Below are 16,114 nucleotides of genomic sequence, written 5' to 3'. Positions count from 1 at the left end.
TAGGTGATTAGCATAGTACTAGTCATCTAGAATTTTTCAAGAATCCAGTATGGAAGGTTACTTGTGTAGAAACATTTTTATTTCAAGGTACCAACGGGTGTAAGCTTTATTGGTGAAAGGTGTGTGAGGGAGATGCCGAATTATCAAGTAGCAAAGACAAATTGAGATTTTGGCCATGGAGTTTTATTTATTTTTTTATTCTGAAATCTAAAGTGGAGCAACACATGGAGTATGTAACTAAAATGTGTTCACACCTCCGCTCTGTCCTTGCTTCTGTTAGCTACAGTTACTGTACTCTGAATCTTTGTTTGTTGATTGTGTTAATGCAACTCTCAGTTTTCAGCTTTTGCCTAGAAATATCTCTCCGATCATCCAAGTCACTTTGTGCTTTTAGTGTTGAATCATTTTGACATCTTTAATGTGGCACATGTGGCTTATCCCTGAGCAGGTATGAATCATCTTTTGAAACTGTTTGATGAAGCGGCCTCTTTGTGGCATACCAAACCATTTATTTCTACTGTTGTAGTCATGCAAACAGTGATTTAAGCCTGAATGTGTTCACTCGCAGCGAGCAGAATATGTGTCACCATCACGAGTTTGGTTGGACTGTAACACTAACTACAAGCAGGAACCAAAACTGCAGAGTGGTTTGAACTTCTCCTGATGTTTAATGTTTCAGTAATATTTCAAATCCATGTTATTTCTGGGGGTTTAATGCTGCTAATGTTTGAGTACTATAGATTGACTTTGACTTCTCTATATGCTGCATTCCACTGCAGAAGATGTTGCAGCAAGATAAAAGTATACTTTGTGATCAACAGGAGGTGCCACAGAGCCCCAAACCCCAGACATGTATGCACAGACAAGTCCCTTGTTAAAAATGAAGGTTTTTATTTTAAAGAAATACCTCCTTTCAGCAATAATAACCTCTCTTCTTTCTTCTCTCCGCTACTCCTACCAGGCGATTTTGTTACATGTCTCATCTCCTGGCTCTGACTTGCCTGGACAAGGCAGTGTGCTTCTTTTTATCAAGTTGGAAGCACTTCTGGGTCTTATGGAAGTCTTATAAAGTAGTGAGTTTACAGCACACCCTGGTGCCACCCGCTAACCCGAATAGGGTTGTTCCACTGGACTACAGTTCCCAGCATTCCCTGCATGTTACTGTAGCACGGGGATCCTGCCATCAAGAAAATCGGGGGAGGGGTGGTGGGCATGAAACCTTGATACAGAGCCTTCTCTCATCTTTCCGTTATGTTTGCCTCTCATCCAGTTAAGAAAATAGACACATGGGATTGGCCCATTAAAATGTACTTATTTGACCGTCCCCTTTATCCAAAGTGGCTTCTAGCATCCAAAAGATGCTCTTGGTTCCATTTCTTTTGTTTTTCCATTTGTGGTACAGACAGGTGAAGTGACTTGCTCAAAAAGCTGTGTATCTCTGTGGGGACACATGGTGCATATGACATGAATGGACTATGGTGGTGTTCTGCAGTTAGTCTTCAGTCTTCTCAGATTTAAGAAACAAGGTGGCAGTGGTTTAGTTTTTGGAATGCCAGTTGTCTCCTCAGGTGGTAAAATATGTCACAAAGTTTGGTTCTTCCAAGCTGCTACTGCCTATGCCTGTAAACATGGCTTGAATCAAAACTCTTGCAGGCATGTATATTTTTGGATGTTGAAGAAAGAAAGAATTTAGTTCAGCTTTGAGCCCAACTTATTTTAATTGGTCTCATGTTTTGCTGTACACTTCAATGCATTGAAGAGAGAGAGTTTGCAATTTTCTGTTTTCTCTTTACCTGAATGACTTTAATTGGCTGTTTAATATTCTTCAGTAAAATGCTGGCAGATCTTTGCTCTGGAAATCTAAATGGAGCCCTCGTTTTTTTTTTTTTTTTATCTTTGCAGCTTCTTTACTTTTTATCATGTCTGTGGTTTCATGAATGTGTGGTAATACGAATTGCACCTTCAATCAGGCCTTCATCTTCAGCATATTGAGACACTCTTGATGTTGTCTGACTTATCGTACTCAGGTTGGTCTTGCACATTGCAACATTTTAGAGAAATATATGACAAAGGCCTTTTTGGTTGCAAAGTGAGGTGGCTCTTTTTGATATTATTGAAATAGTTGAACAACTGGTAATTTATTTTGAAAAAACAAGCACAACAAAGGTTTTTCTTATAGGTGTCCATATTGTTTTTTCTGGAATGCAGTGAACTCGCATGTGATGTCTTTCCCAAATTCGACATCTGACTTTTGAGGTAAATGGAATGTAGACTTGGTGCAAGAGGGCATTTCTGTCTGTTGGCACTCTCGTTTGTGAACACACACACACACACACACACACATAATGCTTCATCAACAGGCATGTCTTTGGATTGTGGCACAGCAGCTTACACAGATGTAGAAAAATGATGCCATATGAATATAGGCTGTGCCAGGGCGCTGACTTCAACCCAGCATTTCAGAAGCACTAACCATTTAAGCCATCATGCCATTCACATTAGGGGTTGTCTTACACTTAAATCCTAGCCTTGCTTATTTTGGAGCTAATTGTCGGCATTTTTTGGGAATTAATTACATAACAATGAGACATTTAGTTTTATTTCTGTTAGGAAATATTACCAGGTGAAACATTATTACATCGTTTCTTTAGTAATTAGTGATTACAAGATATGAATGGCTTTATGCATGCAATTGATAATGATCCTTTGTTGTACTGGCAGTCCTTCTTTTTCTTTATACAGTTTTTATATATTCAATAAAATTGACTTTTTTCCAACTGATTACTTCAGCTTTTTAGGATTGTTTGTTGTATACCAAATGCCATCTTGGTGGTTGGACCATGTTTGCAAATTAGATAGATAAATTAACGATGGTGTGACAAGTTTTCCACTTAAATAATTGTCGCCTCTGAAACCTGGTATGTGTGGGATACTTGAACATTATATCTGGTCCTGATCTGGTTTGTGATGCTAACCAATATCATCTAAAATCATGTCTGTATGCCCTTTTCTGTCACCTGCTTTGTATTTATGGTAACAGGCATAAGTGAATAACCATCCAGTAATGTAGTTGCTTAATAACAATAGAGTATTTTGATTCACTGTTAATACCTAGTGACATTATCTTAATTTTGGAGAGACAAGATCACTACATATACTTTTTACAATTAAGCATGTACAGAGACAGAACAAGATTGGGATAAAAATGAATACGCAAGAGGAAACCAAACTCTGATTGTATCAGTGGATGAAGCTATCACAAATTTTACACCACAGCCCACCAGGCTGGGGAGTTCGGGGGTCACTTGGCATCACAAGAACTGCTCTCACTCTTTTATGTTGTTATTGTTTTATTTTTTTTGTTTGTGTCAGTCCTGCTTAGTAATTCCAGCGTCTCATCCTCAGCCTTTGGTATGGTTTTATGCAGTATATGTTGTCCATAAGTAAAAGTGTATCTGGTAAATTTTGGAGCTATTTTTATTCCTTGACCATGTCGTCTTTTTTTTTTTTTTTTTTTTTTTTTTTTTTTTTTTTTTTTTTTTTGGGTCAATGAAACCTAATGAAATGTAACTTCCCCCCCCCCCCCCCCCATTAGTTTCTATTATTTGTTAATATGATAGATGTCTAGGAACATGTAAAACATGGTGCACAATTTCTTTTAAATTATTAATACCACTGAAATTTTTATTTTTAAATCATATTTGAGAAATGCTTTTCTTAAATTCCTTTCTTTGATGTTTGGTACATTCATCAAGGCAATGTTGTAAACAAGTATCTGTGCTATTCACCTTTCTATTCTTTTATTTTTAATAACTACTCTTGACACTGCAGCTACACTTTATAAATGTCACTTTCATTGTACTTCTTTGCTTTGCTAAACAATAGTTTCAGATTAGAGGTGTAGTACTAGGGTGTTGTACCGTGTTAGCCATTATGAATGTAGAGAAAAGCCAAGCAAAATGACACCTTTTATTGGCTAACTAGATTACATCTTGCCTGAAGAAGGGGCCTGAGTTGCCTCGAAAGCTTGCATATTGTAATCTTTCTAGATTAGAGGTGGAAATTAGAACAACAGAACTTCAGGTGACGTGAAAAGACCCATAAACAGCCTTTTAACACCCACAGTTTCAAGTCCCCACTGTTGTCTTGTGCTCTTGTCTGGTTCTAGTGAAGACCCTACGTGTAGTTTGTATTACGTCTAATATTTTTCCTAAGGCGCTGAAGTTTTCAGTGTAATACTTCTCTGTGACTGTTTCGATTGTCCTATTAAGCAGGTTCAACATATGAATGGAGTGAATAATTGCAGGCATAATAACAGCAATCTCTGCAAATAGTTGACTTGAGCATGTTGTAGATCAGGGGTTCTTACCCTGAGGTCCATGGACCCCTCTGTGAGGGTCAGATAAAAATTAACTTTTATATTCACTATATAGCCTGGTACTGTTTGATTTAGAGTACATAATGTTGTTGTTTTTGTAGTGATGGTAGTAGAAAATGTAGTAGTAGTAGTAGTAGATCTGTTTTAACTTGCACAAGAGGAAAGTATTTCATAATTCTGAGTGGCCATTATTTTTTGTAGAAAAATGGAGTGTTGGGGTTTTTTTTGTTTTTTTTAATTAGTTTAATACTTAGTATGTCATATATGTATGAGACAGTCAAATCTCGATAAAGTACATTATATTTATTGCATGCAAAGTTGTATTTATGTGAATATTTTTGGGAAAGGGGGTCCATAGCTTTCATCAGACTCGTAAAGGGGTCCCTGATTTAAAGGTTAGGAATCCCTGTTGTAGATCATTTAAGCTGTGCTCCACATGCATTGGGTGAATGGGACAAACACACCTGTGTGATGGACTCTGTATTCAAAGCACAGCCCCCAATTCCATTTGTTTCGGACTCTCTTGCTCCGGTCATGTGGAGTTGCCGTGTTCCGTCTCGTTTCTTCCATGTCGGGAGCTTGTCTTTCAGGCCTTACGCGGGGTCTTTGCTTGTGTAATCTTTGAGGAATTATGTTGCCTTAAAGGCCTTACATTTTCTGATTTTTATCAGTGTCGTGAAATGTTAGAATGAAGTTTGGCTTTTTTTGTCTACTTGGCTATTAGTGGTATAGTATGAAGATAATTGAATTAACCAGCATTTTTGTGCTTTATTTACAAATGATGATGTAGGGGATTATGGTAATGCCCGACAGCGAATTAAAATGAGTTTGTCTTGGTACCTCACGTTTTTGAGTTATTTCATGAGTGCTGCAGTGCTTAGTGCTATTGTGTGTGTGTGTGTGTGTGTGTGTGTGTGTTATAGTTGTTATTTTGTTGCTTCTTGCTATTGTGCTTATTTTTCACCAGGCTCAAATTGTGGACAGGTTACAGTCTTTGAGGAATTAATATTTATTTATTTATTTTTTTTAATCTACTAATTGTTGGGGTGTGTGTGTTTTTTAAATATTACTGAGGCGATTCCAGTAACCAAACAGATACTGTACATGCATTCTATGGTTAACTTGCAAGTATGTGGAAATTGTCATGGTAATGTGTGTGTCCCTGTCAAGATTAGCGTGTCTGCTTCCAGCTCTTTGTGATCCTCCATAGGGATGTGCACGTTCAGAAAATGGCCAAATGCTTTTTCCTACTAGTTTTTTCCTATTAATTTTTTTTACATTGAACTAAAAAAAAAACTGATTATCTATGCTGAAGTTACATTTTGCTCGTAGAGGTCTGAATATCAGATCTACTAAATTTATACTAATTTGCATAAAGAGTTAATTTATTAATTTCTGGAGTTTCCTCCATGCTTAGAAAGATGTGCATTTTACTTGTCAGGATGGCAGCTGAAGGTTGTCACCATTTTAAAATGGCAAGCTTCATAAGCTGTTGGTTGGTGGTTGTGGTTTTTTAATATATAAATATGTTTATGAAATGAAACAATGGTTCTGGCTTGGTCAATAGTTTTCATACAAAATTGTATGAAATAAATATAATATACACATACACACACACACACACACACACACACACACACACACACACACACAGAGTACGGGGTCCGCCCCCACGCTCGCTTCACTCGCCAACCCCACGGCCTGCACTATGCGCCAGCCACTTCATGTCTCTGCCGTTCGCGTTGTGAAGAGGGGGGGGCTGTAGGCACCCCAAGGAGATGCTGTCACTCTTCCTGAAACTCCCTCTTGATCCAATGGGATCCTCTTTGCTCGATCAGCTGCTGGATTGCTACTGCTGCCATGCCACATGATCTGCATCTCGTGCCACGCTTCGAACATTTAAAAGCCTCTACATCATCTGTCCTACTCTTTTTGTCTTATTTCCGGTCCTGGGCATGGTTAAATCTTTTAGCACAAAGTCCCATCTCGCAGTACGTGAGTTCTTGATATTTTTTAGTTTTTAATTTAAAAAAATTGAAAGGAACTACTCTGGGCGTCTCTCTCGTAGGAGGATTAATTTTTCCGACGTGCTTGCATTGCTTGTGCATTACCGGCAGGAGGAGTTTCATTTTACTGATGTTCTTGCCCCGCTTGTGTTATTAGTGGCTAAGCGAGTTTTCTGTTTCCTCGGAGGAGGAGCCCTTACCCCGACTCCATCTCTCACTTCTGGGCTGGACAGACACACACACACTTCCACATGTAGACGTTTATATATAAGATAATAAATAAATATTAAAAATTGCAGTGCTTCAGCCCTTGCTGAAAGACTAAAAAGTGCAGTATATACAATACTGTGCAAAAGTTTTAGGCAGGTGTGAAAAAATGCTGTAAACAAAGCATGCTTTCAGAAATATAAATGATTATTGTTATCAATTTACAAAATGCAAAGTGAGCGAACAAAAGAAAAATCTAAATCAAATCAATGTTTGGTGTTACTACCTTTTGCCTTCAAACCAGCATCAATTCTTATAGGTCCACTTGCACAAAGTCAGGGATTTTGTAGGATTCTAGTCAGGTGTGTGATCAACCAATTCTACCAAACAGGTGCTAATGATCATCAATGTCACACGTAGGTTCAAACACAGTCATTAACTGAAAAAGAAACAGCTGTGTAGGAGGCTTAAAACTGGGTGAGGAACAGTCAAACTCTGCTACCAAGGTGAGGTTGTGGAAGACAGTTTCATGTCATGGTGTTTTATTTTGGGAAAATGGTTCCAAGGTTTTAAGAGAAAATAAGCAGGCAGGAATCAAAGAGGAAAGGTCCAATACTTCAATTGTGTTTACTTGTTCAAATATAATATCAGTTACATACAATATAATAGCAATATACATGCAGATATAGGAATTGTACTATTGACTTACAGTAATATATATATATATATATATATATATATATATATATATATATATATATATATGACTTATACTATACTTACAGTAATATCAAAAGACCCAGAGCCATCATCCTAGACCAGTAGACTGAGGGAGCCCGCGTGTCAGTCTCGTCAGAGGATCAACTCGTGAGCCTGGTCCAATACCGGGCGGTGTGCACGTTCCCCACGGTTGAGCTTCCAAAGAAACTGAGGGCGGAACCTTCCCTTATATACTAATTGAGTGTCCTTGCCCAAAATGGCTTACGTGTAAGCAGTGTATACAGAAGTGATCAGTTTCTGCACACCTTCTTCCCACGGGACATCTTATGTGTTATCTCTACTAAGCCTAAAACAATCCTTCTTAGAGACATCAAAACAACTTACAGAAAAACATCTTGCATTAATTAACCTTTCCCTAAAACATTCTGAAACCCTCTATGAGAAACAGGCTTTTGCACATTCTTTCGCTATCATCCCAAACATTCCAATCTTTGTAGCTGGTTTTGCACTGAAGCGACCAACCCCCTCTTACTCCTTTATTTCATCCCTTCTCCTGTTACAGAGAAAACCTTTATATTACACATGGCACGATTGAGCACAGCAACAAGACACAAAGTAGTTCTAATGCATCAGCAAGGTCTCTCCCAGACAGAGATTTCAAAGCAGACTGGGGTTTCAAGATGTGCTGTTCAAGCTCCTTTGAAGAAGCACAAAGAAACGGGCAACATTGAGGATCGTAGACGCAGTGGTCTGCCAAGAAAACTTAGTGCAGCAGATGAAAGACACATCAAGCTTATTACCCTTCGAAACTGGAAGATGTCCAGCAGTGCCATCAGCTCAGAACTGGCAGAAACCAGTGGGACCCAGGTACACCCATCTACTGTCTGGAGGAGTCTGGCCAGAAGTGGTCTTCATTGAACAGTTGCAGCCAAAAAGCCATACCTCCGATGTGGAAACAAGGCCAAGTGACTCCAGTATGCACGAAAACATAGGAACTGGGGTGTGGAAAAATGGCAGCAGGTGCTCTGGGCTGAGGAGTCACAATTTGAAATATTTGGCTGTAGCAGAAGGCAGTTTGTTCGTCGAAGGGCTGGAGAGCGGTACAATAATTTATTCTGCAGCAGGACAACGACCCCAAACATACAGCCAAAGTCATTAAGAACTATCTTCAGTGTAAAGAAGAACAAGAAGTCCTGGAAGTGATGGTATGGCCCCCACAGAGCCCTGATCTCAATATCATCGAGTGTGTCTGGGATTACATGAAGAGACAGAAGGATGTGAGGAAGCCTACATCCACAGAAGATCTGTGGTTAGTTCTCCAAGATGTTTGGAACAACCTACTAGCCGAGTTCCTTCAAAAACTGTGTGCAGGTGTACTTAGAAGAATTGATGATGTTTTGAAGGCAAAGGGTGGTCACACCAAATATTGATTTGATTTAGATTTCTCTTTTGTTCATTCACTGCATTTTTGTTGATTTGATGAAAATGAATGATTAACACTTCATTTTTGAAAGCATTCTTTGTTTACAGCATTTTTTCACACCTGCCTAAAACTTTTGCACATTGATGATAACTGTGAATGGGAAGAAGAAAACTAGTAGCACCCACCTGGAGTGTCCTGTTGCTACTTGAGAATGTTTTTGGGTCCACGTGTAGCACGCCTAATAAAACCCTCCAGAAACACATTCTTCAGGTTAGAAGCAAATAGTCCAGATATGTGTTGAGTATGTATAAGGGAAAAAAAAAATGAAAAGTTTGATGGAAAACTAAAGCTGAACATAATCCAAGAACAAATGACTCTAGTACTGCCATAGCTCTGGTGAGCATTGTGGTATTTTTTTGGTGTTTGTATACCAGAAGTTTGTTCTTAAAAGGCCCGTTAATAGAAGTCCACAATTTTAGTTTGCTGTTCTTTGTTCTTTACAAGTTACATGTGCTCAGTATGTTAATGTAAATTGCGTGCATTTTACCAAAATATTTCTGAAAGCTTTTTTTTTTCTTTTTTTTTTTTTTTTTAACCCATTTTCTCTTTTCCTTGTATATAACTGTAGTTGGTGTCCTTGTGCCCCATTGAAAGTCATTATATTGTTAATGCATTAAAGGGTAAATCAAACATCCCCGTGAGGCTGCAAGCAAACCTGTAATCCGTGACCTTCTGCTGTCGTGTTTTTGTTGTAGTGTGCAGCATGCTGGGTGTGTAACTGCGAGTGTACATTATAAGAAGGAAATGAGATGACACTCTGTAGGCAGTGGTTGGAAAGCCACAGCTAGCTCGGTGTGAGGGGTTTTATGCCTTTTGAATAATACTGTAGTTTGAGAATTGTTGGTTTTTATTGCCATCCCAGGTGTATCAGGCAGTGTGTCTGTATTTGTGTTTTCTTGTTCTTTAATGCAGTTTCAGTTCTTAAATAAAGTCCACGTGGAAGGCAATATAGAAAATTGGAGATAAGCCAGAATTTTGTTTTTCTTAAGGTTTCAACCACTGTGTGTCAGCTGGCAGCCTTACTCCATGGGAACTACATGTTAAGCACAATGTGCCTATGAACGTTGTTTGGTGTGGTATGAGGGTCTCTAGCGGCGTGTCTGTAAGTGGCAGTGTTACAACGCCTCCATTCAGAAGAAAAAAGGTTAACTTGATGAACAGCAGAGCAATAGGCCAATGAAAATGGCTGATTAAAATTATTTAAAAGAATTAGAAGGAAAACCACAAACCACTTCCACAGTAGTACTAACAAGAGTACAGTATGTTCACACTAACATTCAGTCCTGGTCCTTGGTGCACCCTTTCTAATATTTTTGTTAAATCGGTCATTTGAGTGCACCATAGCTGAAGGCTTTGTCTGTTCATTTATTCATAGTTGGAAATTTGACATGAAGAGCACCACCATGGAAGAGTCACCAGCATGGAAATGTTAGGGACACCATATCTAAAAGCAGCCAATATTCGGCAGTTGTCATCTGGGGTCAGCACTTGTTGAGTGTAAAGTGATTTAAATAAGAGGAGTGCCCAGCAGTCCAACTAGGTTTTCTCCCATATTTTTAGAATATGGTCAATGGTACTAAATCCGTTGTGGCTGACATAATATACACTTTGTGTAGGTTTCCATTAGAAAGCCTTACTTAATGTTGTTTCTGTGCAAAGGTCTTGGTTTACATTGCATGTGTTGTTCGTAAGTTAAGTATACAATCCCAGTATAGTAGAACTGGGAAGTAAAGCTACTTGCAAAAGCAAAGATGGTGCGTACATGAACTGTATAACGCACATCCATGATTAGCCATAATGGGTCTTGCTATAACTGCCAGTTAATGTGTTTGGGATCCGGAAAGTAGTTTGGCCAACTGCACACTAACATTGAAGTTGGACTGTGGTTTTTAATTGTTGCTCTTGACATCTTGAAACTTTTATAGCGGGTGAGAGATGTAGATGAAATGTCATGCAGGCTTTTTGATTTCTATGAGAATATAATTTTCAGGTAGACCCGAATCATTATGGTGCTTAGAAAACTGCATATGTGAGAGTTGCGTGTTGGAGTTAGCATTTTGCAGTTTCTAATTATTTTGGCATCAGAAGACCATGATTAGCTTGTTAGACTGTTAATGCCGTTGTGCTTTCCAAGATGAAAGTTGTTGGTAAAATGTATGATGATACTGTCATATTCTTGTGGACCTGTGGGAGCATCAAAGTACAAAGATACACAGTAGCTGATTTTAAAACTAAAGTGAAGCACAGCCTGGTTAGAATAGCATTTCTTTCTACAGATTCATCAACACAAGGGAGACTAGTGACTACAAAGATCTGTGGTATTTTGTTTTTGTACTTGAGAGAGGATTTAAAACTGCTTTTTTTATTTATTTATTTTTTTTACTTTGTTAGATAGTTGCATGCAAAAAAATGAGCACAATTTGTGACATGGTTATCTTGTTTAGACGCTGCAAATAATGTCGTAATGCCAATAGACTAATCCCACTCTCGGCAATTTGCACTGCTTATTGCCACTGAGCACTGAATGAAAGAGTGCAGAACTCACACTGGTGGTGTATCGCGCAGGTTCCAGCACAGCCCTCTCTTTAAATTGTTACATAATTGGATTCTCTGAGGCCTGTTCTTTGCCAGTACACAAACTCGGCATGCTCAATTAGCCACAGTATGTGTGGTGTTCACTTTTGCTGCCAGCCATCAGAATTTAGAGACCAAAGGTTAATCAACAAGCAAAGCAAAGTTGTTGTGCCTGTTTATTTTATAGCAGGAAGACTTCACATTGGTAGTCATAGTTTGTATTCGTTCTTTGCTTTGCGTGATGAGCGCAGCTCCTGTCAAAAAACTGATTGAAAAATGAAAATCTAGGTCCTGCAAGTGTTTTTACATTGCCTCTCGGTTTTCTTTAAATGAAACCGCATCTTAAATGGAAAATAATTGGGGGAAAAATGTGTTGCCTTGAAGTTCTGTCTGTTAATCTATTTGCTGACAGAACCAGACAAAAGGTACCAGTCCGTCTGGAGTACACAAGCCCCTTGGCAGTAGTTCACATCGGACCAGTTTGTGTTAACTATTGGAAGGACTCCTGTAGAGCTTCGACCACCTTGTATCACTAGAACTGGATGTAAGGTCAGTTAACCTCCGGCTGCAGTGCTGTATCGTGTGAAGCATGCAATGTCCGTGGCGTCTACGTAACGTATATGCAGACACATTCAGCAAGGGTTTGAAGCATCCAAACAACTGCAGGTAATGTATGTTTTTTACCATTTTTTTTTTTATGCAGAATGCTGATTTCTGTGCATTGATCCCCATTATGCGCAAATTAAGCTGCACTGCACTATATGCACCCTTCACCTGAGAATAGTAAGCTTGACATCACAGCACACTGAGTGGCCTTCACTTCTGAAGCCTGCCTTGTTTATAAAGGTCAGGCAGATTAAAGACCAACGGAACTCCTTGTCTGCTAGTGTTCATCTTGAATTTTTAACTGTGGAATAATTGTTTTAATGGAATTTGAACTTTTGTGCTTACTGCCACCCACTTACTTTTTGATGCAGTGGCACACAACTTGTAAGGCTGGCTCTGATGATTTTTGGTAGCTTACATGCATATGCAGTATGCGACCGGTAAGAATTACAGTCACATAATTTCTTCTATTTTAACAGCACCTGTTACTCGACTGGAACTAACAGTAGTTTGGTGATCGCTTTAAACTACAAAGATTCTTTCATTGTAGTTCATACTTGAGCACAGGGGTCGCCATGTCCAGTCCTGGAGGACCACCATGGCGGTAGGTTTTCATTCTGACCCTTAAGTGACTGGTTTTTGCTGCTAATTAACTTCTTTTGAACTAATTTTTAATTGACTTGCTCTTGAAGACTCAGACCCCTTAATTGTTTGTTTTTCCTTAATTAGCAGCCAAACAATGAGATACAAAATGCACCAAAACAACTGGTGTCCATCACACAATATCTGAAAATAAAGAAAGATGAGGGTCTCAAGAATGTCCATCTTCTCTGGTCCCCAAAACATTTGACCAGTGCTCTTAGAAAAGAGAAAATCAATAATTTCTGAAATGTCTGCTAAATCCACTAAATTTAAAGAATGGGTTTAACAAGAATTGGCACCTCGTTAAGCAGCTGGTTGGAGTTTGAGGCCCTGACTTTGTTGGTCTTCTGTTGGCTCACTCACTTCTCATTTCATTTCTGTTTGGGTGCCATTTAAGGAAAGGAATGAAACAATGTAGAGAAACAATGAAGAAATTCAGGGGAACAAATCTTAAAATCTCTGGAAGTAATGGCAATGACCACCCACAGACCCTGATGCCATCCTCTAGATCAGTCGGGCACAAACGTGATTATTATTGTATGAATTTAGATTCAAACTTTTTAAAGAATTCCTCACTTTACATGGAAATAATCCACTTTACCTAAACATGAAGAGATTTTGTTATGAAATTTTTTTTTTTTTTATGGACTGGTTATTTTTAGTGTTTTTCATCTGTCGCTTGGTACCCAATTTGTTTCTGAGCAGTCAGCAGGAGCGAGATAAAAAGCAAGTATTGCTCACTTTAATGAAACCCTGGTGTTGCTCACTTACATAAAAATCCATTCCAGTTTGATTCTGAAATCACCACAGGGTACAAAGTATTCTGTAATGTTAGACGTTTTCTGTTGTACACTTAAATGTAGCCAGTGGCACCCTGGGAAGGTTTATCTGTGAAACTTGGGTTATTTTTTGTTTTAATCCTGTAAAGGTCATAGAGACTCATGAATGTATTGTCTTGGAAAGAGGATGTGTGTTTTTTTTTTTATAAATATGCAGCACAAAGATGCAATTTGAGAGATTAACTGCTTTTTTAAAAAAAATAAAATAAAAAAAAAGTGGTCTTTGTAACAGCTTAGTTTGGTAGTTTTTTGCAAAGCTTCATTCAGATAAACACCACAATATCTGAACATTATGGCATAGTCCACTTTAGCGTGGAGTGAAAGATCTAGTAATCAGCGTTTAGTGCAGATATGCCGTATTCCATTTGAAATGGGAAGTTGAAATTTTCAACTGGAATGCCCCCACATGCCTATGAGAAACTGGTTCTTACCACAGCAGTATAATACTCCATGCTAGGGCTGGGCAATATGACCAAAATTCTGTATCACGGTATTTTTCAAAATGATACTGGTTTCACGGTATTCGATGGTATTTTTTTTTCCTGTGCATGAGTGGATGTTAACCATATTTTCCACTGCAATTTCTGCAGTAGACGTGCTTATTTTCTTTCATACAAGAAATAGCAGTCACTCAGTAGAAATTATTGAGTTTACTACAGCAGAAAGCTCCCTTTCCCATCAGATCATAGTCAGCCATGCAATAGCCATTTTTGATGGGCTGTGAAGACAAAGGACGAATGTGGAAAACTGTGCGTACTGTATAACAGTGGTTCCTAAACTTGGTCCTGGGGGACCCACTGTGGCTACAGGTTTTTGTTCCAACCAACTTCTGGTTTTCATTGGATTCGTGGCCTAATTACATGAAAGTTTATTTCTCATGTAGAAATTACAAGTAAAGGTTGGTACGTTTTTATTGAAATTTAATAAGCAGTTATATGGGGAATATGTACTGTCGTTTTTTTAAGTCATTAACCGTATTTTCAACCTAATCTTCATTCTGCTTTTCCAGGTGTTTTGGTTATTTAACTGATTATTTAGTAATTGGCGAGTCTGACACTGAAGTCAATGCTGCTTTCATCATCCTGGGTGTCTGCTATGCTAGTTAATTGTCACTATTAGGGTTAAATGAAGGGAGTAAACTACACAGGAAAAGGGGGGGGGGGATCGGAAAACAACAAAACAAATATTTCTAAATGTCTTATAAATGTAAAAACCATTTTGTTGTGTTTTTTCTGAATGCAAAATAAGTGAAGAGTGAAAAACACCAGTTAATAAAATGAGATCAGTTGTTATTAATTATTATCCCCAATTGTGAATCTGGTTGGATCAAAAACCTGCTGCCACAGGGGGTCCCCAGGATTGAGTGTGGCAACCACTGCTGTATAAGTTACAGGCCAAACTAGATTTTATATGAAGCCAAACGGTATGTATTTTTTTAAATTCACCTTAAGAAGATGATGGAAGTTTGCACTTGTTTAAATACATTTTTTTTTTTTTTTTTTAAATTAAATGTCTTAATTTATTATCTATACAGACAATAATGACCAGAGTAGAAAATACACTGCACCTTGAAAGTGTTCACACCGCTGGGATTGTGATGGAGTAGGTTGGTATGTTTATGTGTAAGGGAAGCATTTTTACAGAACTCTACACATAAAAAAGTATAAGTAACTGCTTAAGTATCAAATTTTATTGGTGTTCCTATTGGGTGCATTACTTGGTAAACAACAGTCCATAACCCACGCCAGTCTTGGTTAACTTTGTACATACTTTATGGTGGAACAATATTTGCTTCTTTGTCCATGCAAACTTACTCAGCGTGTATCAGGTTGGTAAAGGGCCAGTGCCCTTGTCTCCGTTAACCTAATCATGATATAAAGAATAGTGAAAATCTGGAACTTGCGTTTAGACCAGAGATGAACATTATGGGGTAACTTGGCTGATGTTGAATAGGTTTCCTTGTATGGGAATGGGATTCACTTTTTTTTCTTTCTTTGTTCATATTATCAGTCTAAGGTAACACAGGAGTGACTCATTGGGCGCTATTTGAGCCCAGCATATGTAGCTCTGCCCTTGACGATAGAGGAGTTCCAGGATGTCATTTTTAATTATTATTTCAGGAGTAGCAGTATCTGGGCTAACATTAATGCCTGTTATAATTAGCTACTGATTTCTGCAGCCCCTGTTAATAAAGCCAGGGGGAGTTGCTGATTTGACCAAGTCAGACGGAACTTGTGATGTCCTCGTAATCCTGACTCTTGTTGTTCTGTGTGTGGGTGGGAGATGCAGATCTTTAAAGCTTTACACAAATAAAATTATGCATAATTAAACTGTGTAGCCTTTCAGCGCTGACTTTGCTGCTGTTACATCTACCCAAACAAGATGTCATGCAATGTAAATTTTATCTTAAATGTTTGAACATTAAGCCGCACTTTCAGGTATATCATATTCTACTATGTATTATGTAGCCCTTGCCATATCCTAAAATTGGATTAATCAAAACTTCATGATGCACACAAGCAACACAACAGATTTTACTTTTGATTTTGTTTAATTATCAAAAAAATAAGAACATTTGTGTAGCACATTTTCATACACAGGGTGCAGCTTTAAGTGCTTTACAATATATCGGAGAAATACTTCCAAGAAAAACACATTT

At 38.3% G+C, this 16,114-nt stretch overlaps 1 protein-coding gene across 1 annotated transcript in view; it reads left to right on the top strand.

The window, feature by feature from the left end:
- slc15a4 (solute carrier family 15 member 4) overlaps nucleotides 1-16,114 on the top strand; it is an 81,206-nt gene that overhangs the window by 13,148 nt on the left and 51,944 nt on the right.

Source organism: Erpetoichthys calabaricus, chromosome 18, assembly GCF_900747795.2.
Source record: "Erpetoichthys calabaricus chromosome 18, fErpCal1.3, whole genome shotgun sequence".
Lineage (NCBI taxonomy): Eukaryota > Metazoa > Chordata > Cladistia > Polypteriformes > Polypteridae > Erpetoichthys > Erpetoichthys calabaricus.
Note: the sequence above shows the minus strand (reverse complement) of the source record. Positions and strands in the feature narration are given on the sequence as shown.